The 25,950-nt window shown below is 37.6% G+C and overlaps 1 long non-coding RNA gene across 1 annotated transcript; it reads left to right on the top strand.

The window, feature by feature from the left end:
• The first annotated feature begins 12,318 nt into the window (after window positions 1-12,318).
• On the top strand, window positions 12,319-19,102 carry LOC139982961 (uncharacterized). The gene is made up of 2 exons (XR_011798447.1): window positions 12,319-14,340; window positions 15,206-19,102. It is a non-coding gene; the product is annotated as an uncharacterized lncRNA (long non-coding RNA).
• Window positions 19,103-25,950: the final 6,848 nt, after the last annotated feature.

Raw genomic sequence — 25,950 nt, 5'->3', positions numbered from 1 at the left:
CACCTTGAAATTCCACAATTTGTCCCCACCGTGTCATTTTGGCATTTTCTTGATTTTTGAGGTCTCATTTCTCAGCAATTAAATATTCTTCTACCTTCCTATTACAGATGCCTATATAGTCTATCCCAAAGAATATGAATTTAAAAAAATAATCTATAAAAACATTGTCTTGTGGAGTTAGGTTAACTGTTTCAAAATATACGATTTTGGTATCTTTCACTACTGAAATATGTGATATTTTAAATTTTAAATTGTTCCTAAATCATTGCTTTAGGGTACTTGATTCTTTCAGAGGCTATTATGTCTAGTACAAACAATGCAAAATAATGATAAAAATGCTTTCCTATAATATATTTGCAAGTTGTGCAGCTCTAAAGTTGCTATTTCATGCTGCGATTCAGCATGAGGAAGGGGTTTTGATGCCAAAGTTATACCAACGTAACCATGTTAGAGCTGTGAGGGTCTTCTACTTTAATTATAAGTATAAATTTCTTACACCTTTACAAATTTCAGGGTTCTAGCATTTCTCAATATTAGTTTAGGAGGTAGTAATGTACAAAAGAGGTCGTATATGACAGCCGATAACTCAAAACGCGTCATTTTGAAAATATCTGGGTTCTCTTTCTAGAAGAGATATAGTACCACCCTAGCTGTTTGTACCAAAAATTTGAGGAGAGTAATTTGCCTTATTTTAAAATGAAAAATCCTCAAAGTTTGGGATGTTTACCAAAAAACGTTCTTGGTATCATTTTAACTTTTAAAACTTGGGTTTAATTGAAACCCTTTCTTTCGAGGGCAGCCAATCTTCGTCAACGCGTATATTCTACAACAGAAAACGAGGTAGGAAACAATTTTCTAAGTGGAAAGCAGCTTAAAAGGATTGTCTGGTAGCCCTGAAAATTAACCTAAAAAAATGATAATTAATTTTTCAAACATGTAGTCAAAGTATGAGAACGCTAATGTTGCGTTTGACAGAGAAACGAGGTTTAATCGTTAATAATGGACATCTCAAATATGATTTGAACAGCCTCGAACGTGACGTCATTTTCGCAATTGCAGATTGCGATATAACCCACGCTCCGTACAGTACCGCAGTGACGTAGCCAGGAATTTGAAAGGGGGGGAGCACTTTTTGCGATTGATGTGGATTTTCAAAGTTGTAGGCACGACTATCTGAGCGGAGCGCCACCATCGGTTGGCGCGGAGCGTACAAGAAAATTTTTGGATTTACAAACCCCCCAGATGGCCGGAAACGGCACTTCCCGAGTGTTCATTCTGGTTCCCTGGCCTCTTGCTATCTTGAGACACCTCATTCAATATCACTTTTAAACCCAAAAAACAAATGAGTTAAAATAGTACGTAATTCAATACTACATAATGTATTTAAAATTAGCAAGGTACATGTACAGAGTAGTCTTACGTTTCAACTTCTGATACTTATAGATACAAAGATAGGCCTGAAATTTCTTTGATACAACTATAGCCAGTAATTGTCTTTGATACAACTGTAGCTATGAAATGTCTAATTCAATACTACATAATGTATTTAAAATTAGCAAGGTACATGTACAGAGTAGTCATACGTTTCAACTTCTGATACTTATAGATACAAAGATAGGCCTGAAATGTCTTTGATATAACTATAGCCAGTAATTGTCTTTGATACAACTGTAGCTATTAAATGTTTAAGTTAGCCTAATAAGAGAAGGCGAGAGGTATCCGACGATTGCAATCTGACGCAAATTTCTCAACTGTTTTCTCAACTGAAATATTATCTGCGTAAACGGGTTCTTAACTACATGTTAAAAAACAAACTTTTCGGCGGGTAGAGTGTTGAATGAAACGGCACGCGATAGAAATGACAGCCTAGATGACAGAAGAATAGGTCACCTAATTTAGCCATATTCTTGCTACGTTCATTTCAATAGTTTTTCCTGTCTATAGACTCTTAAACTCGTCCAGCAAGCTTATCGATTTGAATTATGGGTGTTTTTAAAAAAATATAACTTGGCCAAAAAAATGTAGGCCCGGGCCTACAGTGCTACATACTGGCTACGCCCCTGATCATATGATATCATAATCAGCAGATTTTGTTTCCTGTTTTAATTCTGTTACATGTTCTTTTACATAATATATCAGAAAGACAAACATAGTGCTCTTTTACAATTTTTTTCCAGTAGGATGATTCTTGTTTATTGTCCAATGTCTGGACTTTAATACATTTGACGAACTTAACTGATGGACAATATAAACTTTCATATTTTGTAATATTGCCAGATATGCAGTGGCCTAAAAACAAATATCATTATCGCAGTGTATTAGCAGTGTAATAATTATTACAGGAAGTGCGTATCACGTACGATTGCTAGCTTAGCTTCATAACATGCTGTTCGTGCAACACCTTAGGACGACTCATTGAACGAACGTTGTCGACGTTGTTGTGCATACAGTTCGTGACATTCCATAGAGTGCGGTTAGGTAGGCAATATGTATTTTACTACACAGTGGCCAACTGTAGGCTTGTAATTGGCTATAAGCTAAATTTAGCTAATTGCATCTGCCAAACTAAGTAAGTAGTTGAATCAGTAGGCGTGAATGTTACTACGGTTACAATCGAGTTAACGGAGCTGACGAGTATTCAAGATCAAAAGAGCACTGACAAAATACCATGCTAAAAAACGACAGTTTAAAAAAAAATCGACACTGAAAGGGGGGAGCGGTCGCTCCCCCTGCTCCCCCCTGGCTACGTCCCTGCAGTACCGTACTACCTACAGTAATCACAACAAAAACCGCGTTTGTATACAGATTCATTTCTTCCTTAATTTTCGGTGAAATTTCTTATAAATTAGATATGTTTTTAAAAACTCCTTAAGCCGCCATATATGTCATAAAAGCACAATCAGACTCAATAAAACCAGTTTTCCAGTGTCCGAACATTTTAATCTTCCACAACACAATATCGACTGTCTAAAGTTTGCCATAATCATGGGTAATTTGTCTGACCATAATAAAAGAAACTTGAAGGAATTCGAATTGATCCTTAAAGTACGTTCACACTGTCATGGTCTCAATAGGGATAACGGCTCTTCTTTCCGGGTTCAAGCACTTTGAACAGTCTGGGGGGTTAAGGTAGACTAACGTGATTGAAATCACTCTTTTTAACACTAAGGTGTCCGAATATTTGTGTAGCGTGTAGTTATATCTATTCTAAATATGTATTTGGAAAGGAATGAAGCCTATCGCTTGTAGCTTCGTAGTATCAGAAATGTCCTTACCGTATCAGAAATACACGTTATGTTTGAGAGTATCCATAAGACATGGGCCTTCCTTATGAATCTCAAATAAAGAACTTCAAGTAGATTCGTTTTCCACACTAAAACAAACTGTTACAAATGTAAACTTAAACCAAACCAACACTAATAATAATTTATGCAAGCATGACTTAATCAAATAACCTAAACTACAATTCTGTGAATGTTAATACGTCACAATTTACTTGAAAAGACGAAGTTCCTTTCTTGACCTTTTATCAGATATCAATAGAAAGTGTTTGAGATGTTTCTCATCTAGAAGCATCACTACATTTGACGCATATCCATCCATAAGTAAACATTTACGATGTCGACCCCACCCCCCCCCCATACCCACCACTCTCCAGGCGCGGCGGAACGGAAAAATTATTGGGGGGGCTAATGTGTGGAGACTATCTAAGCGGAGCGCCACCATCAGTTGGCGCGGAGCGTACAAGAAAATTTTGGGTTATTTCAAACCCCCAGATGGCCGGACACGGCACTTCCCGTGTGTTTTTTGCTGCGAATACCTAGCCCTAAAATATGGGTCTCAAGTCTGCAATTTCTCAGATTGCACGTAAAAGTCTGTAAAAACATTGTAATTTGTATATTCGATGGTGTTTTAAGAGAGTAGCTATTATACTCGTAGTGTACTCGCAAAGACGTTTTTGAGCGTAGTAAGGACAGTGGCGGAGCTAGGGGTATTGGTCGGGGGGGGGGCAAGAATGGTCTGTAGGGGCGCTCTCGACACTATCTAAGCGGAGCGCCACCACAGGTTGGCGCGGAGCGTACAGAAAAATTTTGAGTAAAGATACTCCCTAGATTGCAGGAAATGACCCTTTCCGGGCCTTGCTAATTTGCAGATAAACGGAGAATAAATAGGTGTCGTCGCCATTTTGTCGGAAAATTACACCAACAGAATATGACAAATGTCAATAGGTATATGAGAGCGCAATAAAATAGTCAATAATAGCGAATAAGTAAAAAGTATAGTGAAAAGCTGAAAAGGACGCCAGCAGTCCATTTGAGTCTGTCAGGGGGGGGGGGGATCCGCCCCTGACTGTATATATGGACGCTCCGGCACTAAGTAAGGGGATGTTGGAGAACTGGCTGAAATGAGGCAAGTCATTGGCCTAAGACGAAGTTGTGTTGCGCTTACCGGAACTCACACTCACTGCTTCCACTTTTCACGGCGCGTGAAGACGCAGTTGGGGTGACAATGTGTTCTATAGCCAGGGGACGGGCCGAGAATCTCCCCAGCATTTACGAAAATTACTACACCTATAAAGTATACGTGTGCATCGGACAGATCGACAAGTATGCATTGAAAAATGGGCAGATGCACGTTTCGGAGCTTTGGTAAATATTGGGGGGGGGGGCTTATCATGCATTTGCCCCCTCAACTTTTTCATTGGGGGATGAGCCCCCCAAGCCCCCGGTTCCGCCGCCACTGGGGAGGGGGTGGCCCCTCCCCTTTTGAAAATTTTCTATTGCTGAATGCCCTCAAATGCAATTTGGTGCGACAAAAGTGTACAATGGTGATGTTAATTTACTTCTAAAAAAAAATGTTTCCCAGGTTTCCCCCCCCAAGCCCCCCCGGTTCCGCCGCCACTGCTCCTAGTCGTAAAAATAGTAGTGTTTACACGGGTCCAAAAATCGGGAACCGGGTACCCGAGAGCCGTTACCCGTCGGGTATCCGGGTACCCGGGAAAAAATTGTTTGCCCTCGTGTTTCAAGATTTTCAAGAAATTACATATTGGATGCTATTATAAATGAAGTATATATATTCTTTATTGACAATGTTTGCATGTTCAAAAACGTCTGTGTAAGGTAAGGAATAAATCCTTCCTCAATAATTTGTATTTGCTTTTTCTGTCATAAACTTGTTAATTACTTAATATAATTAACATTACTACTAATTAGAAGTAATGTTGTTAACATTGCACTGCCGCTGCTGCTTATGCAGGCTCTCCACGTCTATTGGATCACACCATAAAAATATCGAAGTTAGCTCCTAAACAGTTTTTACTAATACTATCTATTATGCAGTCCCAGGGTTCGCATTAGCCGCGAGATTACGCGATTCGCGCAATTTGATCGCATTTGGAATAGGCCTACACGAATTGTAAAAAGCCACTTGCGATTATTATTTTTTAGTTATCCCGTCTGTAATCCATAAACATGTCGTAAAATTCCTTGTCAGCCTTTCCTTCTATGAAATAAACGAATGAATAAATAATCATTTCTTCCACATGGTAGCCTAACACCACACTAAGTCAATGCATGAGAAATCTAGCTAAGCCTAACCATCTGTTTATTTGCTGAAATTGTGACGCAGTTATAAGATATCCATGGAACACATTTATTATTGCTGTTACGTTCGACCACGTGGTTGCCTAACACCACACTAAGTCAATGGGGTAATCTAGCATAGCCATTTGTTTATTAGCTGAAATTGTGACGCAGTTATAAGATATCGATGGAATAGTTTCGTTATTGCTGTTATCTTCAACCACATGGTAGCCTAATACCACACTAAGTCAATGGGAAATCTGCCTAACCATCGGTTTGCATTTTTTTTTTAAATCACACTGCGTAGGATTCGAGTTATAAATTAGGAACCGGGAAGTATCGCGTCGGGGGGGGGGGGGGGATACCTTCGTTATTGCTGTTATCTTCGACCACATATGTTAGCCTAACACCACACTAAGTCAATGGGAAATCTGCCTAACCGTAGGTTTGCATTTTTTTTTTTTTTAAATCACCCTTTGCGTAGGATTCGGGTAATAAATTAGGAACCGGGTAGTATTGCGTCGGGCGGGTACCCGGATAACCCGTGCAAACACTAAAAAATAGCCACGTTAAAGCAACTGTGCATGCGTAAAAGGGAATTATTGTTACGACTAGTCGTAAGAATAGCCACTTTGTAATTTAAACTCTTTCACCCAAATTAGAGTTTGCCTATAATACTCCCAACTTGGTATAGTAACTTAAAAAAACGGTAGCGGCTTTTCCTGTAACTGTAGTGTAAAGTGATAACTGATATTACTAAGTTTTCCAAATTAATTCAAAACTCAAAAGCCTTCTCAGAAAGAAGCTACACTAGCTCTACAGGCTCCTTTGTTGAATTAGTGAAGGATAGTAGATATTGTTCACATGTTTATGCATTCATAACATGATAGTTTGCTATCATCGTTGTTTAATCATAAAATCAAGGACAACATAAACAAATCAATGTCACCAATAATTGTGAATGCCATCATTTTATGTTCGACAAAATTTATCACATTTAATTTAAAGGATACACCATGCATGGCACATTGACGGACACTGAAGCACATATTGAATAACGCACCAAATATGCGCTTCATCGGACATGACGCACCATTCCGGGGGTCGTTGAGTCCGTCTTACAATAATTGATTAAAGACATTTGCCAAAATATAACAACATCATAGGCTTCATAGCTCTACACATAATCTGATCATGCAGTTCTAAAAATTATACAAAATGAAAATGATACTACTGATTTGTGAGAGAACTAGAATGGTCACCCATTATATACCATATCATGTTTCTATAGTATATATCTTTTAAACCCTTCATTGTTTAGGGCACACCTGTAGAATATTCCGTAATTTTTAGTCTTGGAAATAAGCAAAGCCTAGCTATATTTTTGAAAGCAATTATGCATCCCTGAACATGATGAAATTTGGTGGCATATTAGTTTATGAGCAAGCCTACTGGGACATTGCCATTGTAACATCAAACGTTATGACATTTAGTGTATGTAAGGTATTAGTAGATGAGTTATAATACTGCAGGTGTATACTACTAACATAGAAATAAGAAATATAATAGAAATTGTTGCACATCACTAGTTTAGGTTTGCACTATATTAGTAAATGGACCATTCTTGAATACTTGCAGAGTTGACACTATACATAGTGTAAATCATAAAGCAGATGTGATGAATTTATGCTGCCAATAGCAAAGTTCTGTATTAACTAGTAGTGTTATTACTGTTCTTTGTTTGCAAAATTGATTTGAATTTTTGACTATTTAGTGAAGAGTAAAATGTGGTATTCAGTAATTTATGTTGGAAGTTATATAATTCACTATGTCAGGGATTTGCTCACACTGGGCAGGTACTGTACGCCCAGCAGTTCTGAATGCCGCCCCACACAAACAGTATTTAAACTTTTTCGCCCAGCACTTTTTGATGATAATTTAAAGAGGCCATGACACGAAAAATCCAACTCATCGAGAGTAACTTCCTCTGATTCTATGAGAAAATCTATGTTCAAAACTATCCTCAACACCTTGAAAACCTCAAGGACTAATTAGTAATTAACGTTTTAATATTCGCATTCGAAAATAGATATCTGAGAATGCGATTTCACAACAAGACAATGATGACGTCATGTTAGGAACACACGTGCAAAGCCCAGGCATGTATCGGATGCGCGACGATCATACCGTTCCATACACGCACATTTACACTGATAGAACAACCACTGTATTACGCTATATATCGTTAGTAATTTCAAGTTTTTTTTACAACTGTTGTAAACTATCCGAGAGAAATGCCGGTCCGTTGTGTTGTTGGGGGCTGCATAAATATCATTACCCATGCAATTAGCCTTCATCCATGGCTGAAGGACGAAAAAAACACGGCGATTATAACCAAGTTAGTGCACAACACCAGCGCCGATTTCACTGGGCCTAGCCAGTATGCAGCTCCGAATGAAGCGAACACTTCACGGAAGCATACTACGATCCCTCCTTTTTGTTATGAAATAAAACAAATGGACTTTAACGGTTCGACATAAAAGAGTCATTCTTCTGTCAAGTAATCCACAAAAAACTACTCTGAAGACCAGATCGGGGAACAGGAAACCTCCAATGGGGCAAGTGGCGATCCTTAGGAGGTAGCGCGCTGAGCACTAGTAGTACTATAGTATTAGCGTTACTACACTGAAGTCGCAATAGACGAAGAGATTTTACTGTATCATCTAAATTAACACCCCCTTCATTGCTCTATTGTATACTAATAAGCTATGAGGTTAGCTTCAGAAGCGATGGGTTACATCTTCTTGTGAACAAATCTCAGTGCCCCAATTTATTTCTGGAATATGCTGGATCAGTTAGTTATAGCAATAATTTCTTATTCCTATTCCAGGAAAACCATTTTTGATGTTGTGGAGGGAGTGGGGGTAATGGGGATGGGTCAAAATACTAGGTAGGTAAAAAGATTTTATTCCAAAGGGTGTTTAATTAAATCTCAAAGCGATTTATTTTAAAGTCACAGAGCCAAAAATTCACACAACATAGTTCAAGTGTTAAATCATTGAACAAAATTTATTCAATATCAGTTCTAGACAGTCATTCTGGACAATCTGAACTAACATTAACAACAATCATTGTATTATATGACATAAAAGTAAAACTGTACTTTCCATAAACATTATCATTCTTAAATTACACTAATGTAATTTGTGACATCAAAGGAGGTTAAAAGAAAACAACTTCCATGAATTTTTTGGCTTTAAGCCTACAAAGCAGTTGCATGTCCATCGCTATCAATCGTTGTTGTGACAAATTAATTAGAATAATCCAGAAGCAAATACAATAAAGGGTTATTTAAACCAAGAAACACTGCACGAAGTAACTCACATGCAAAAATGTTACACAAGCACGACGACACGTACAACACTGATGGGCAATGTGAAACACAGCATCACACGCATTAAAACAATCGAAGACCATTAACAGGGTGTACTGCTGAGTTTTTGAAGAAAGACTACAAAACAAACCAACTGCTGCTGAAGAAACAAAGTCTAAACATTCAAGAGTTCTGCTGCCTCCATTGGTCATTATTATGACTTTTCTGTCAAATATCATTGGTGATATGGATATTTTGGCTTCCAGATTAAAGGTACGAATCAAACGTCTAGGAGGTAAATGCCCCTAAAAAGGTCAATGTCCGTTCCCTTATGCACATATTATATGACATCACGGTCACGCTAATACTTGTGTCCAAATGCTTCAAAACATGCCTTTTCTTTCATTGTTGATGTTGGGTCTGGAAAATAACCTTTTCATCCTGAATTAAAAGTCTTGAATTTCAATATATCAACACTGAGGGAACCCTGACGGATTGATAATCCAACACAATCGTAGTTTAGAAAAGGTGTTTCTGGAGGAATTTCTCAACCAAGGCTTCCTATACAATGAGTTTTCTCCTGGCAACTTGAATCCAGTGTAATGACCATTGGCTGGAAAATCACTTCTGATCCTTTGGACTGCACATGATGGTAGCACAACCCTGACGTGTCTTGCTAGGAACCCCAAGTATCATTGAACCTGTTGACCGTAGGCTATGTATCTGTACTGCCTGGGAAAAAATTTAGGAAAGTTCAAAATGTATTAATGTTGGCCATGATGTCCACAATAACAAGCAGGCATACAATGTACAGTTATGATTACATTTGTTGTGATTTTACACCTTCCGTGTATCATGAAACATTCTTTTGTTTCAGAAAATTCATTTGCAAAACTCCAGGCCAAAGTACTAGCCAAGTAATAATGAGTATGAAATAACACATATGCCTACCTAGCATGGCTGCATAATGCAACTTACATCCCCGAGCCAAACTTTCAGTATGCAACCAACCCTACTAGTACTACACACTCTACATATGGGTTGTAAGTTACCGTAACACAACGCACAATACGGTTTAGGGTGTTCCGCGAATTCCAACAACACATGCACAAAATGGACTGGATTTTGTTTTTAAATGCTTCGTTAATAAATTCTTACCACGTTGTATGTTCCTTGCAATGGTTTCGAACGGATGTCTTCTTCGATATGTTGTGGAGCTTCAATTTCGGCTCGTTTAACAGGCTGGAACTGATACGGTTCTAACACCTCCGCTCCACCCTCAACGTTCGGTTCAATATTGGAATGATCATCGCCTTCACTCTCTGCTTCGAATATGAGAAAGGGCACTCTAATTATAGCCCAATTTCACTGCCTAGTGAAGAACCATTATCACTTTGAACTTCGGTTGCCGCAATTGGTTCTGAATCCGCCATTTCACAGGAAATTTTGATTTGATATCGCACTTGTGATCGGTGTTTTGTTTAGTAACTACTAGTGGTATGTGTACTTGTCTACTGTGTACGTGAATGGTATGTTCGGAGGATCGTAAAGCAGCGACAACAAATGTGTTCAAAACGTGACGTCACATGACGTCATGCGAATCGGAAAATTTTCGAGTAAACAAAGTTTCAAACGCCGAAAAGGGTAAATTCATTCTCAATTTTCGACTTGAAAAATCAAGTTTTAAACTGGCAGATTGGTTGATACATGTTCTAGAGAACATTCTTTGATGGATCCCAAAAATATAGGACTTTGAAATTTTCGTGTCATGGCCACTTTAATAAGTTTTACCATAACCAAAATCTGGGAGAATATATGGCACAGAATAGGAATATAGCACCACCTAAGCATACTTCATGTGCAAAATTTGTCCATTTGGGGGGGTACCCCACCCATGAAATCCCTCTCCCAGGGTGTGGATCACACTACCGCCCAATCTGCCTGGCACTCAAATATTCATGAGCACTTCCCTGCTATGCGTACAGTATGCATTCTGATAAATTATTAACTTCCCTTACCCAACACGAATAACTATTAAGTATTCGCTAAGCATTCGCTAAGTATTCGAATAGCTATAGCTATTCGAAATCCCAGATCTGGGCCAGATATAAAAATCCAGATCTGGCCCAGATCTGGAATTTCAATCTGGGCCAGATCTGCTGCAGATCTGGAATTTATATCTGGCCAGATAAAAAATTGGGCAGATATAACTTGATATAAAATAAAGTTTTATATGGCCCATATAAAATTTGATCTGGTTAAATTTTATTGCATCCATATCTGGGCCAGATAAAACTTTATCTGGTTGATATAAAGAAAATCCAGATAAACTTTTATATGGCCCATATAAAATTTGATCTGGCTAAATGTTATTGCATCCATATCTGGGCCAGATAAAACTTTATCTGGTTGATATAAAGAAAATCCAGATAAACTTTTATATGGCCCATATAAAATTTGATCTGGCTAAATGTTATTGCATCCATATCTGGGCCAGATAAAACTTGATCTGGTTGATATAAAGAAAATCCAGATAAACTTTTATATGGCCCATATAAAATTTGATCTGGCTAAATGTTATGGCATCCATATCTGGGCCAGATAAAACTTTATCTGGTTGATATAAAGAAAATCCAGGTAAACTTTTATATGGCCCATATAAAAGTTAATCTGGCTAATTTTTTTGCCATCCATATCTGGGCCAGATAAAACTTTATCTGGTTGATATAAAGAAAATCCAGATAAACTTTTATATGACCAATATAAAAAAATATATCTGGCTAAAATGTCAATCAAATAGGAAATAAGTGGCCAAAACTGGACTAGCATTGATATTAACTTTCCAGCGTGATCAGTTATCTCTGTTCTGGTACGGAGACCCATACAGAGAGCAAGACACACACAAAATATAAACACAGCTGTGTTCTAGAACTCAACTGGATTGGAACAAAGTGGAAATATGTAATGTGCAAGCTCCATGCTGTTACCTAATCCGACTGCTATGGTCATAAAATGACCGCTGTTTATATGGCCAGATAAAACTTGATCTGCATATCTGGATTGGCTCTTTATCCAGTCATATCTGGCTTTATATGGCCAGATAAAACTTTATCTGCATATCTGGATTGACTCTATATCCAGTTATATCTGGCTTTATATGGACAGATAAAACTTTATCTGCATATCTGGATTGGCTCTTTATCCAGTCATATCTGGCTTTATATGGCCAGATAAAACTTTATCTGCATATCTGGATTGACTCTATATCCAGTTATATCTGGCTTTATATGGACAGATAAAACTTGATCTGACCAGATTAAACCAGATATAAAGCCAGATCTGGCATTTCGGTAAGGGTATATAGTTGGTATTTCAAAAATTTAAGCATTCAGACTTTAGAATAACTAATTGAATACTTAAAATAACTATTCCAATAGGTATTCGAATACTTCTTTCCTTCGAATGCTTATAGAATGCTAAATATAGCTATTCCAATAAGTATTCGAACACCTATTTCATTGAATGCCTATTCGAATACTTATTTCCTTTTGTAAGATGGTCAGCTCTTACATAAAGTTTTGTTTTGTACCATAGTTTTACTTGTTTATTAGGTGCAGTGAGCACTGAACAGAGGGGCTATACATTTGTACAGTATATTGTATGTTGTCTTGTGGATTAAAACCTCTACACTTCTACCTCTTCTAGGTTGCTAGGCAACTATCTTGTTCTTCCTGGAAATTAGCTCTCACAGGAAATGGGGTCTGTGTGTGTATATTTTAGTAACAAAGGGAGTTTTGTAAGGGGTATAAGGAGTTAGGCAGTTGGCTATAAGTATCTGAGCAAGGCAGTTGCAAAAGAAGAGAAAGATAGTTTTAATGGCTGGATAGTTTGTTTTAAACCTTAATTTACATAGTTCAAGTTACTGTAGTCCTTATCATTTTATGGAAGTTGTGATACTGTATTCAACTGACAGTCTGGGACACTATTTTATTATAAAGGATATTATTTTACAATAAAGTATATTCCGGGACACCATTTCTTATAAAGGACATTATTTTACTACAGAGGATATTGACATTATTTTACTGAAGGATACCCTGCGACACCATTGCTTATAAATTGAAGGATAATACTTTGTTGGGATCGGACATTCATAATACCATTTATTGTGTTCAACTATTTCTGATGTTGTGGAATATCTGATGTCGTGGAAGATATGATGTCGTAGGATACTTGATGTAACCAGCAGGCCAACTCACCAGAACAGACATTTAAATTAAGTGTATTTACTTTAACATTTGGGTGTGACCTCCTGACTGTAAGTTATTTTATTTAATTCTTTGACTGGGCCCAGATCAGCTGAATATTGTTTGTTATTTATAATTATAATTTCTTTTGATCCAATCCGGTTGAGTTTTCCAGTTTTGATGTATCTGCTCTGTGTTTGGTCTTCCCACCAAACCCAGAGTTCTCTGATCAAGAACAAACATTTATTTTCAGTGGCTAACACCCTTACACTTTGAACAGCGCAAAAATATTTGAAATATACCACGGAGGATTTAAAAGCTGAAGCGTTTCCAAATTTTCATCGATCATATTCATAAGGCCTACTGTTTTAGTATTCTGTGCTTAATACTCCATATCAAATAGATATTTATTCCTTGTGAATGTTATTCAACTTTTAATAGCAGATTTAATCAAGAAGCTAGGACAACAAGCTGGCCAAATTCCTAACTCTCCTTACTTGGAACTAATTAGCATACAAGTATTCAATAAGTATTCAAGTAAGTATTCAGAAACCTGTTAAGGCTTCATAACATAACTAATTAGCATACAAGTATTCGAATACTAGCGAATAAGTATTCGAATAACTATAAGTATTCGTCAGAGCCGAATTATTTAAATGAGCGAATACTTATATGTAAATGAGCTAAGTATTCAAATAGCTATTCCAAAAGCTACTCGAATACCTATTCGAATAGCTATTCGAATAGCTATTCGAATACCTATTTGAATACCTAACAGGTATTCGAATACTTAACTCATTTACATAATTCGGCTCTGACGAAGGCTTATAGTTATTCGTATTAGTATTCGAATACTTATTTTGTACTGTGTGTTATATGGTAGATTTTCTGAATACTTAGGAAATCCTTGAATACTTATCGAATACTTATCGAATATATTCGTGTTAGGTAAGGGTTTGCACATCCCGGTATTATTTGTCTTTTTCAGTTGAAGGTGTGTGCCCAATTAAGAAACTCGAGAGGTTGGTATCCAAACTGATCAACTAGAAAAGATAACACCAGTTCCTCAATGAAAGGCCATGCCCAACAGAGGCTGATGCAGCAATGCACTCCAGCAGCTATACCCCAGTGGAGACTGGTAATTTTTTGATGTACATACTGTAACCATTCCATGCTGTAAATAAGTCTACATTTTAACTAGGTCTGCAGTCTACTACAGTAGGACTGTATATGACTAACCAGATTTAGGACATTGGACACATTTATTCATTTATTGTATTATGTTATATTAATGACATAGACATGTAGTGCTAAATATGGTGCTAATACAGCCACTGGAGGTCTGTAAATGTGAGGGACCCAAAAATGTTCAAACCCCACAAGTTAATGATAACAGTACCTGTAGTATTTTTCCTTATCTCTGAAAAATGAAAGACATTTACCAATCTTGTAGAATGTGCTACCTACCTGTCTGAAGCAGTTTGTGTTCAAAAATTGCACATTTATTCTTTTCTATTTATGTTTTCTTTTTATGTTTCATGATGATGTGGCATCATTCGTACATACAGTACAGTACTTGCACTGCTTAAAGATAGTTACTCTTAACTGCCTATACTGTAGTTGTCATCTGATCAGGTTGTTATGTGCATATAGTTTCATATCAGCAAAGACATTGACATTTTTGGCAAATTTTGAGTGTGAGCTATATTTCTAGTTTAACGTGTTAGGGGCATCATTAAGGGGTCTACTTTCACCCAGATTTGAACAATAACTTGTAGTTATTACAATGAGTGCAAGTTACAATCTCAGTGAATAAACAAACATAACATTTATGCTGGCTCCAACCCAGTTACCTTGGCTATGAGCCTGAATGTCTCTTTTGCAATTAAAATCAAATAAATCATATCTTGGAAAATCATTTGAACAGGTATATCTTTGTGACACTTCTGTCCTCACACAATGCCATAAATATGTCTTTTTTCCATTTTCATTTCACATTACAGATGTACAGAAAATCCTTTAGAGGAACAGTACAGCACAGCATAGCGTTATGGCATGATGGATGTTTTGCAAGCAGATATAAGGGTTGGAACTGGAAGTATTTGTGTTGGATTGTTTCATTAATAAATGTGTGCTTCTCTACTTTACGTAAGATGATTGTCATATTTCTTGTTCTCCAGTGAAAGCTATGGATTTGCATAGTGAACGTTGTTAACATGGATACGGACAATTTTGAAATAGCTGATGTCAAAGCAGTTTCTCAGCTTACAGTATTTAAATACCATTCATCAAGGACACAAGAGTGGACAATGGGAGTAACAAGTATCCAGAATGTAGATATCACAAGGCTTCAAGACAATTGAACAAACTGTACCATAACAGACAACAACAAACATGGTGTCTCAGTAAAATGAAGTTACTAAGCTAGTGCAATGTATCATAAGAATTTATCTTCTCCATGGTGTCAAACATTGATTGTTGCATTCAGTGCGTTATGTATCCTTCTCCTTTCTGTAGTATTTAGCATTGATTTGCATGTTCATTCATAGTGTAAGTAAACTACATAATTGATGTCATCAAAGTTACAACTGTGTCATATTAAATAAGTAAATGATTGAAATATTGGTTTCACTACATACTTGATTGTACACTATTTGGCTTTCCATGATAGCAATATCTGATCTTTTTAATTACTGTAGCTTGTTCAGTCATACCAGTAGTTCTAATGTGACATTGATCTTGGGTTATTTATTGTTGGTACAGAATAACTTGTCTTTATTTTGTATTGTGTGAGATCAATTTAACATAACATATTTTGTGATGTCATAGAGTGTTGAAGAGGTACTCTAACTTGCAGCTAGTAGTGATAAAACAGTTCATTCAGTGCTCTCATGATAACCCCAGTCGGGCCTAGTGGCAGATGGAGATAGTGGCAGATGGAGATGTTTGAAATGGAGGGGACATTATAGGGTCTTTTGAAGTTTTGGCAAAAGTTCTTTTGCATGTAAAGCTGCTATACTTACTGTATCATGGAGAAGTTCCACAGTGGAGGCATGGCGTCTCCTAGCCTTATTTGGGTATATGTCCTTGCATTCCGTATTTGGAACACTGCCCTACTATTGTTTGTATTGCTTACTCTAAAGTTAGGTAAGTCAGTATTGTAACATGTTTTTATTTTTAACACATTGATTGCATCTGTACAGTTCTTCCATTGAGTTCAACTATATACAATAACCATGAGCAGGGAAAACTTACCACTATCTCACTTGCATTTCTTAATGTTCAAGTGACCATATTCATACTTTAACCAAAGCATTTCTTCCATATTAGATAGTGTTTATCCAGAGTAGGTTACAGGATATTTTCAAGGTGGGCTATGTAGTATTGTCCCCAATTTAGCATGCTATAATTGCTAGAATATTTAATATGTTCCTAGAGGTATTTACTTTCCAAATTGTTCTAAGGCATTCTAATTGAAAGCATAAGATGCCTGAATGTCCCAGTGAGGTAAATTTCCTGGAAGGTGGTAATAAAACAAGTTTCAAAACTTTGACCAAAGGTAACCATATTTGAATATCTGGTTTATTTGGGGCCAATACAGCATACTCTGGTCGAGAGTTGGCGTGGAAGCCACCATATGTTTGTAGTAATGCAGTAAAATGTAGTAAAGGCAGCTGGAGGAGTCCAGTTTACCCCTGTGCCGAAGGTCATTCATCTTTTAGGTTTTTTTGGAGAACACTTTAACCTTCCCAACCACAGAGCTCCCAACTGACCCACAATTCGCGGGTTGGACCCGCATTCTAACACCCAAAGACCCTGACCCGCTCAAGCATCCCAAAAACCTGCATTGTAATTGACAAGTATACAAAAAAAAATTGCATCAAATTTGGACTTAGCAACCATCATTTCTTTAGCATTTAGCATAATAGAGTATAAAACCTCCTTTACATCATCATTTGAACCTCAAATTAGGCTATATTTCATTTCATTGGGGCGAGCAGCAAACATTTTCATGCCACGGGCAAGAATGAATTATCACCTACTACTCAATTTATTGATGTTACACACAAAAAAATGCATATTTCTCAGAAAATTGTGGGTGACAAAAGCCTTTCTAGGTGCCACCAGTTTACATGTAGGCATCACCAGGATTCCAAAAAAAATAAAAAGGGGAGGGAGACACCCCCCCCCATATACCCCTCCCCCAGGACGGCAATTCGTGGCATGGACCAGCATTTGCCTTCTCAAGAGTTGGGAGCTATGCAACCATACCATTAACGACATGTCTCTATAGGCCCAGGGGATTGAATCCTTAGGTAGCCGTCCTGAGCTAGTGCGAATCAGCAGAGAGAGGTTGTGGATGCTACGCCTTCGCACCATTCAACCTCATGGGCTCAACATTCAGGAAGGACATGACTAACTTTTCTTCATTCCCCAGGCCTCCTTCTCCCCTTGCCACCCTCCCCCATTACTCCTCTTCTCATAGCTTTTTCCACCCCTTTTTTTCTCCACACTTTTCTGTCGTTGTCCTTCTCCAGTTTATTCCCTACCCCTTCCCTTAATCCTCTCTTTGTCCCTCCACTGTTTATCTCCTACCTATCCTCTTCCCCTGTTGGTTTTTATCTTTCATTCTTCTCTCCATCCCTTGTCTACTAATCCCCTTACATCTATCTCTATGTGTTCACCATGCTCATTAACCTGTCTGTATTATGTGCGTGTTTTTTCTACACAGGCTCTCTAGTGGATAAGCTGTTTGCTCACTGTTTTTATTTTATTTTGAACTCAAGTATTGAAGAACGTTAGGCCAGAAGCAAGTCGTTTCGTCAAATAACAGTACATAAGCAGCACACATTCAGTCACATGTTTATAGAGAATTACACGACGAAACTATTCGCATTTTATTTCTTCAGCAATTTCTCCAACAAAAATCGGCAGCACGAGATCATACGGGCCCATATGACTTTCCATAACAACTACCTGCTGCTACGAGCTGGTATAGCGTTTTCCCAGCAGTACAATATGCACTGTTCCATATAGCAAATCGAAAAATTGCGTAACTCGAATAGCACACAGTACAATTACACAGTGTGCCTATAGGTTACGCAACACTGAGAGGCAGATTAGAATCTCGGAAATCTGATACCTTCGCGGTAACGGTACCCATTTGCGTATGCTGTTTATAGCTAAGGATGAGAATGCCATATTAAAGAAATGAATATGTTGCCGCTGTGAGAAGAGGGTAGCATTGTTTTTATTTTTTAATCGGGGAATACGTTGAGACAAGATTTTTGATTTTAGCAATTTCCTAGCTGAGAGTGTGCCTTTAACATGTTGAACGCACGCAGAAAATTTTGGTTATATTTTTCGAGCAAGTCGTTACACCTCCCCCACCCCCCCTCAAATCAAAGTAGGCTCCTACGCATGTGCATATTACTCACTTTAATCGATAGCATCTAGGTGCTGGACGATAAAAACAACATGACACTGCATTGGCTAAATAAGTAGATTATTTACAACATATCAATTGACTGTTCCTTACTTTAGACTTAGGTCTGCACAACTTGGTATTCGTTATGTCGACGTAAAACTTTGGAATCCCTCCCTACTACTATTACTGGTTGTAAAACTTTGAACACCTTCAAAAAACGTCTTAAAGAGTATCTTATATCAAACTATCATTGATTTTGTATTTCCTTTCTTTGCCATCTTTGTTCTGTTTTCTCTGTATACTTAAGCTTTCTTTCTATGTTTTATTTGTAAAGGGGTGTCAACGTAAACAAGCTCTGCAGAGCTTCTTGTTGGCACTCCTCAATCTCTTGTTCTCTTGTACACTTACCCACGTCTATTGTCATAATTGCATACTTTAATGCGAGAGATTGAAATAAAGTCTTATGAATTGATATGATAATAGATCTGTAATATCAGTTACATAAAAAAGACTAAGCAATGATAATTGTCAGTAAACACATGTTGTATTTGACTATGCGCTCATGGTATTGACTACATTGAGTTAAAGGTGAATTAAAGGCATTGAAGACAAAGAAACGTCTCATGCCGGTAATGTAACCTAGTTTCGAATGAGGTATAATAACATAATTGTTAGACACCACCATCGATCCCAGAAAATACACACACAGCTTGCTACGGTCGGTAATTAGACACTATAGTGTACAGTCAATACATGCAGCTACGGTCCATGCCCACAACACGGTGTACAGTACATAGCAGCGATGGACATCTCAGGTCTAGATAACAAGGCATCACATTTCATTACTGTCTGCATTTTGTAGGGACATGAGAAGAAACTTCACTTGCATTAAGCAACGGAAAGTTAACGTTTACAGATGGCGGCACGCGGCTTGGGCGTGTCTTCAGTGCCTTTAACTCCTTAGTTCCCAATTGTGATCATATCATTGTCCCTGGGGAAAATATTTACACATTGTAATTACTTAAAATTTGGTCATTTTTGTCAATAGGGACCCAAGTATTGACAGATAGGTATTGAAATGAGATTTTAATTTTTATAAATTTTTTTTATAATTGAACTAATTAGATATGTCAATATGCAAATGAGATCATGATACATACACTGTACTTTCCTTTGCCCATTTGAAATTATTTTGATGAAATCTGCTGGACTTTTGATAGTTTGATGAGTTCAAGACATGTTAATTTATAAGTAAAATATAATTTGATGTTTGAATGTGAGGAATATGACTGTTTTTTGACGTTTTGTTAAATTTTCATTCGCGAATAAAGTTATTTTACAGGCTATCAAATTTAGGGTTTATATCAAAGTTATGGACTCCATGCTGGTCAAGGGCTCTTCTGGAGTGATAAGTATAGGCTGTTGTTCATCCACATCATATTTGGCACCTCAGTTGTTGCTGTAACTGGAGCAAGGGTCTAATAAAAGGCTAATTAGTATGCGCATAATTACAAAATTTGTACAAACAATACACAAAAAAGGGAAACAAATTGCTTTGACTTTTGAAATTTCTTTTTCCAACTTAAAAAACCAGTTCATTCCCCTCCCCTCAATCATATCTACTACCAGGTTGCGAACCTCTCCCCCTCCCCCCCCCTTATACCTATGTTTCTAATATTAAATCAGCATTCTTAACAATGAATGGCTATCAAGTGTCGTCTTAATTCCAATCACTCTAGTGAATAAAAATAAAACATTGAGTACTTACGGACTATTAATTAGCCATGAGCGGGCTGGTAGGCGTATAATATATAGTGTTGACAACATTATACATCTATAGAAAGCCACTTTGCTTTGTGATTCCTTGCCATACGGCTCACAATTCCAAATAACTATCTTACTACTGTTTAGAGCAAGTGGATTAAATTCGTCTAAGGATTTATTGAGAACTAGAAAAGATCAGAGATTTCCAGCTCTTATTTGGCAGCAACCACTGGTGGGCATCAACCAATTAATTCACTGGTAAGGATTTAACAGTTTAGTATATTGTTCTTAAATATTGCAATATTCAGAAAGAACAGTCTTCATATGGGAAACATACTGAGACACATACAGTGGCGTAGGAAGGTACTTTTGAGTGGGGGGGGGGGGGCTGAAGACTGATGGCCGGCCTGGGGGAGGGGTCTAAGGGGAGGGGATTTTTTTTCCATTTCCAGGTGGCCTCAGATGCAATTTGGTGCAATATAGCACACTCCATTTTGTATATAATTTTGCATTTTCACCTGACCTTAGATGCAATTTGGTGCTCCAAATGAGATTTTTTTCTCATCTGGAAATGAAAAAGGGGTTTTCTGACTTGTGAAGCGGGGGGGGGGGGGGGAAGGGGGCGGAATGATACTTCCGCCCTCCATATTTTTTCCCCTTTTCCTACGCCCTTGAACTCATAGATGTGAATAAAAGAACATTTTCGTTACCAATTTTGAGGTGACAAATTAGCTCTGTCGATCACCAACCATTCCTTTAATAATTGCTATTATTTGAATGAGAGTTACATGATATTGTTTATACACTGTCAATATTTTCACAACCTACTGCCAAAGTAAAAGTCATCTGGTGTAAATCACAGTGAAAATGGCCAATTTTGAGACCATTTGAGATTACCTGTTGACCTTTTGAAAAAGAGGGTGAAAACTGATAAGAGCCACTTTAAGTATGTTTAAAGCAAGATCATATCAACTCTTTGAAGCAGATTCCATTTCCTTAATGACTGCATGTTTTGTTGAAGATCTATAGAGCCCCTTCACGAAACTAAACTGAACTGAATTTGACCAAAGTATGTTCACCAAAAGAAATAATACCATTGGGGAACGCACAGACAAACTGTAACTTTAATGTTGGAGTTATCATGTTTGAAATGTTTCAGAATTTGACACCTGTTGTACTTATGTGATCATTGACCTCTACCAATTCCAATATGGTTACCAAGCAGGATCTACAAACTAAGTATGAAGTTCAAGAAAGATGTAACTCTTGAGTTATCGTGTTTACAAGATTTTCAAAATTTGACTTAAATATTTACTGCAAATGACCTTTGACCTCCACCAAATTCAATTAGGTTCTTGTACTCACCAATCTGCATACCATGTATGAAGTTCAACAAAGATGTGCTTTTTGAGTAAATCGTGTTTACAAAATTTTCAGACTTTGAATTCTGTTGACCCTAAATGAACTGCACATAAAAGAATAGGGATCTTGTACGCAATAAGATGAATCCACATACCAAGTATGAAATTTATCGACCATGATCTTTTTGAGAAGCAAGTGTCACATTACAAACACACATTTACGCCAACACCATTGCATATATTCCTTCTGCCTCCGGCAAGGAATCAAAAGCTGCATTCAGCCGTGTACAACCTGCTTAAACAAACTGTTACAAACAAATGAAACAAGTACTATAACAAGAAAGCCAAAGGCTTAGAATGATTCCTTTCCATATAGGAGAAAAGTTGGTATAACTTTTGATCGTCAAGTTATTGTGTTTACAATTAGGTATAAAATGTTCAAGATCCATGGACATTGACTGACATTTTTGTCGAACCTCGTACCACATGTGTATGAGCTCAAGTTACATAATCAAGTTTAGTGTAACCAATTCTCAGCAGACAAATAACAAGTTTATAAGGTTTTACAGTTTGACCTCTGGTGACCTCAAATGAACTTTCAGCTCTACCATTTCCAGCCTCGACTTCTTATATTTCCCAAGGGGGATCCACATACCAAGTATGATATCTCTCAAGTTAAGTTTTTCAGTTTGACCTCTGGTGACCTCAAATGACCTTAAACCTCACATTTTTAATAGAATTTGTGTGCTCAATATGTTTGATCTACATAACTAATTATTAGATGATCCCGCAAGGTTACACTTCTTGAGATATCATGTTTACTAGGTTTTTGAGTTTGACCTCTGGTAACCTCATAGAACATTTTGACCACCATTAAATAAAACATGTACTCGCCAAGGGCAATCTACATAACGAAGTTAAAGTTCAACCAAATTTTACTGTTAGAGTTATCGTGTTTAAAAGGCTTCAGACGTTGACCTCAAATGACCTTTGAACTCCATAAAAATGTACTCACCGAAGACAATCTATGTAGCAAGTTCGAGTTTAACGAAATTTCATTTTTTAATTTATTGTGGTTACAAGCAGGTGTCACATACACACGCACGACATCACCATAGTGTTATGAAATAGTAATACTGCCTCTTTGATGTTCCTGGAACACTCCATCGAGAGACCGTAAAGCCCCTTTAAATATTGATCTAGGTCGAGGATTCAGTTTTCCCACGAGAAGTTTTAACTATCTTATTGAATCATGTTACAGGGCCTTTTCCCAAAATAGATCCGATGTGTCTGTGGAACATTCGAGAAGGCTCTTCTCACGTGGTATGGAAGTTTCCATAAAAAGGGGTGGACTTCCAAACTCCCAACCAATCAGGGCAGATCAGTGATTTGTGGACTGATTTTTATATCGTTAGCTAATGCAGGATGGGCAGGTTATTGGCTGCCTTCTGACTATGCGCAGTGGGATTTTCGGTACAGCGATCTATAAAAGGCGGCATGGGTTCCGGAAGTTCATCACTTCGTCACGACTTCGAGTTGCGTAATTGACGGAGTCAAATCATTGAATTTTTGATTTGTATGTTAACGGCAAACTAATCATTTTATTTAATTAGAGAAGAGAATCGACAGAGAAGAAATAATAACGAATCACTAATCAAATCCTATCTTGTCAACTTGTTTTTCTGAGAACTGTCAGTGTTTCCCTCTATCGCCCGTTCGAGACGTCTCCTGAAGAAGCATACAATACGGGATCAAGATAACCCCAGTACATCTCTCTCGCGAGTCCCGATATAATATTACAATAGCAAAGATTCCTTCAGCAATTTGAATCAACAATTGTTGAACTGTGGACAGGCGCGTAGCCAGGAATTTGCCAAGGGAGGGGCGAAACTGTAGATTCGGCATTGCAAACTATCTAAGCGGAGCGCCACCATGATTGGCGCGAAGCGTACAAGAAAATTTTGGCTGTAAATGCCTCCCAGATCGCTGGAAATGGCACTTCCCAGGCCTTGTAAGTTGCATTTTAGCATTTTCTCTTTTGAAAATACTAGCGATATCATAAAAACATTAAAAATTTTTTAAAAATATGCTCAAGGGGGGGGGGGCGGCTGCCCCCTTCGCCCCCCCCTTGGCTACGCGCCTGACTGTGGAAGATAAATCATTAGACCTTAGATGGCCTTACATAAGCACAGACAGAAAGGAATGTTGCACGTACAAGGGCCTAAACCATGATTAGAATTATGTAACCCCTGCAACCCTATACACATGCCTGGTATTGAAACTTAATAAGTGGAAGGATGCTGATAGATAAACACTTGCTGTAATATTAAAAAGTTATCAATGGGCATGACTATATAGTATTGTATGGAGCTTCCAAGTTGTAATTCAGTTGTCTACATGCATCGTTAGGCACCCAACATAATAACATATAACTAAGAAAGAGTCAGTGGAAGTCAGTGAATTTAGATTGAATTACAATATCAGCTGCAAAATTTAAAAAACTTAGCGAAAATGATTTGTGAATTAACAAGGGACATGCAAGGGAGGCGGAAGCACTTTTAATCTGGGGGGGGGGGGCACCGACATCAAAGGGCACTTTGCATTAATTCGATTGGACTGATGCAGCCTTATTTTAGTACCCTTTATAACTCTTATTGTCTTATCTTATTTGCGTATACACATCACTCCATAACGCCCCCCCCCCCCCCCTCAAGGAAAATGCATACTAGCACTGCAATATCCAATGTGCAAACTGGGAAACAAGGAACAAGTTTTCTTTTGAGACAAAATGAGGTGAAATCATGCTAGTTGCTAATGTAGGAATCTTCCGAATTAGAGTTTATTTCTTGTTAATATCTTAACAAATTTTTTCCATTCGAAATAGCTTTGAGTTTGACCCACAGGCGTAGCCAGGATTTGCAAAGTTGTTTGCACGACTATCTGAGCGGAGCGCCACCATCGGTTGGCGCGGAGCGTACAAGAAAATTTTTGGTTTTATAAACCGGCCCCCAGATGGCCGGAAACGGCCCTTCCCGAGTGTTCATTCTGGTTCCCTGGCCTCTTGCTAACTTGAGACACCTCATTCAATATCACTTTTAAACCCAAAAAACAAATGAGTTAAAATAGTACGTAATTCAATACTACATAATGTATTTAAAATTAGCAAGGTACATGTACATAGTAGTCTTACGTTTCAACTTCTGATACTTATAGATACAAAGATAGGCCTGAAATGTCTTTGATACAACTATAGCCAGTAATTGTCTTTGATACAACTGTAGCTATTAAATGTTTAAGTTTGCCTAATAAGAGAAGGCGAGAGGTATCCGACGATTGCAATCTGATGCAAATTTCTCAACTGTTTTCTCAACTGAAATATTATCTGCGTAAACGGGTAACAAACTGACAAGATCGGATCTTAGTCTTTTTCGGCGGGTAGTGTTGAATGAAACGGCACGCGATAGAAATGACAGCCTAGATGACAGAAGAATAGGTCACCTAATTTAGCCATATTCTTGCTACGTTCATTTCAATAGTTTTTCTGTCTATAGACTCTTAAACTCGTCCAGCAAGCTTATCGTTCGACCCCATGGTTGCCTTACACCACACTAAGTCAAGGGGATAATCTAGCCTAGCCATATGTTCATTAGCTGAAATTGTGACGCAGTTATAAGATATCCATGGAATACTTTAACTGGTGTTGTTATCTTCGACCCCATGGTAGCCTAACTCTACACTAAGTCAATGAAAATCTGCCTAACCATCGGTTTGCAAAAAAATAAATAAAAAAATCACACTTTGCGTAGGATTTGGGTAATAAATTAGGAACCAGGTAGTATCGCGTCGGGCGGGTACCCGAATTAAATACCACGTGCAAACACTAGATGTTACGTACTTACATACATCAGTTACACACAATAAAGAATTAAACAGATTCACAATCATTAGTCACACACAATAAAGGGGATTTTATGGATTCATATACATCAGTCACACACAATATAGGGATGTTATGGATTAACATACATCAGTCACACTCAATAAAGGGATCCTACACAACACTCCATGAAATGCTACACTAGCTTAAAAAAGAAAAATTAGATCTACTTATATTCAGAGTGTTTGTTTCTTTAAAGTGTTGATAATTATTTAATTTTTTGTTGTTTCTGATCATCACCATATTTTTTAGTTACTG

The sequence above is a fragment of the Apostichopus japonicus genome, chromosome 16 (genome assembly GCF_037975245.1).
Source record: "Apostichopus japonicus isolate 1M-3 chromosome 16, ASM3797524v1, whole genome shotgun sequence".
Classification (NCBI taxonomy): Eukaryota; Metazoa; Echinodermata; class Holothuroidea; order Aspidochirotida; family Stichopodidae; genus Apostichopus; species Apostichopus japonicus.
The sequence above is the reverse complement of the archived record's forward strand: the minus strand, read 5'-3'. Positions and strand labels throughout refer to the sequence as shown.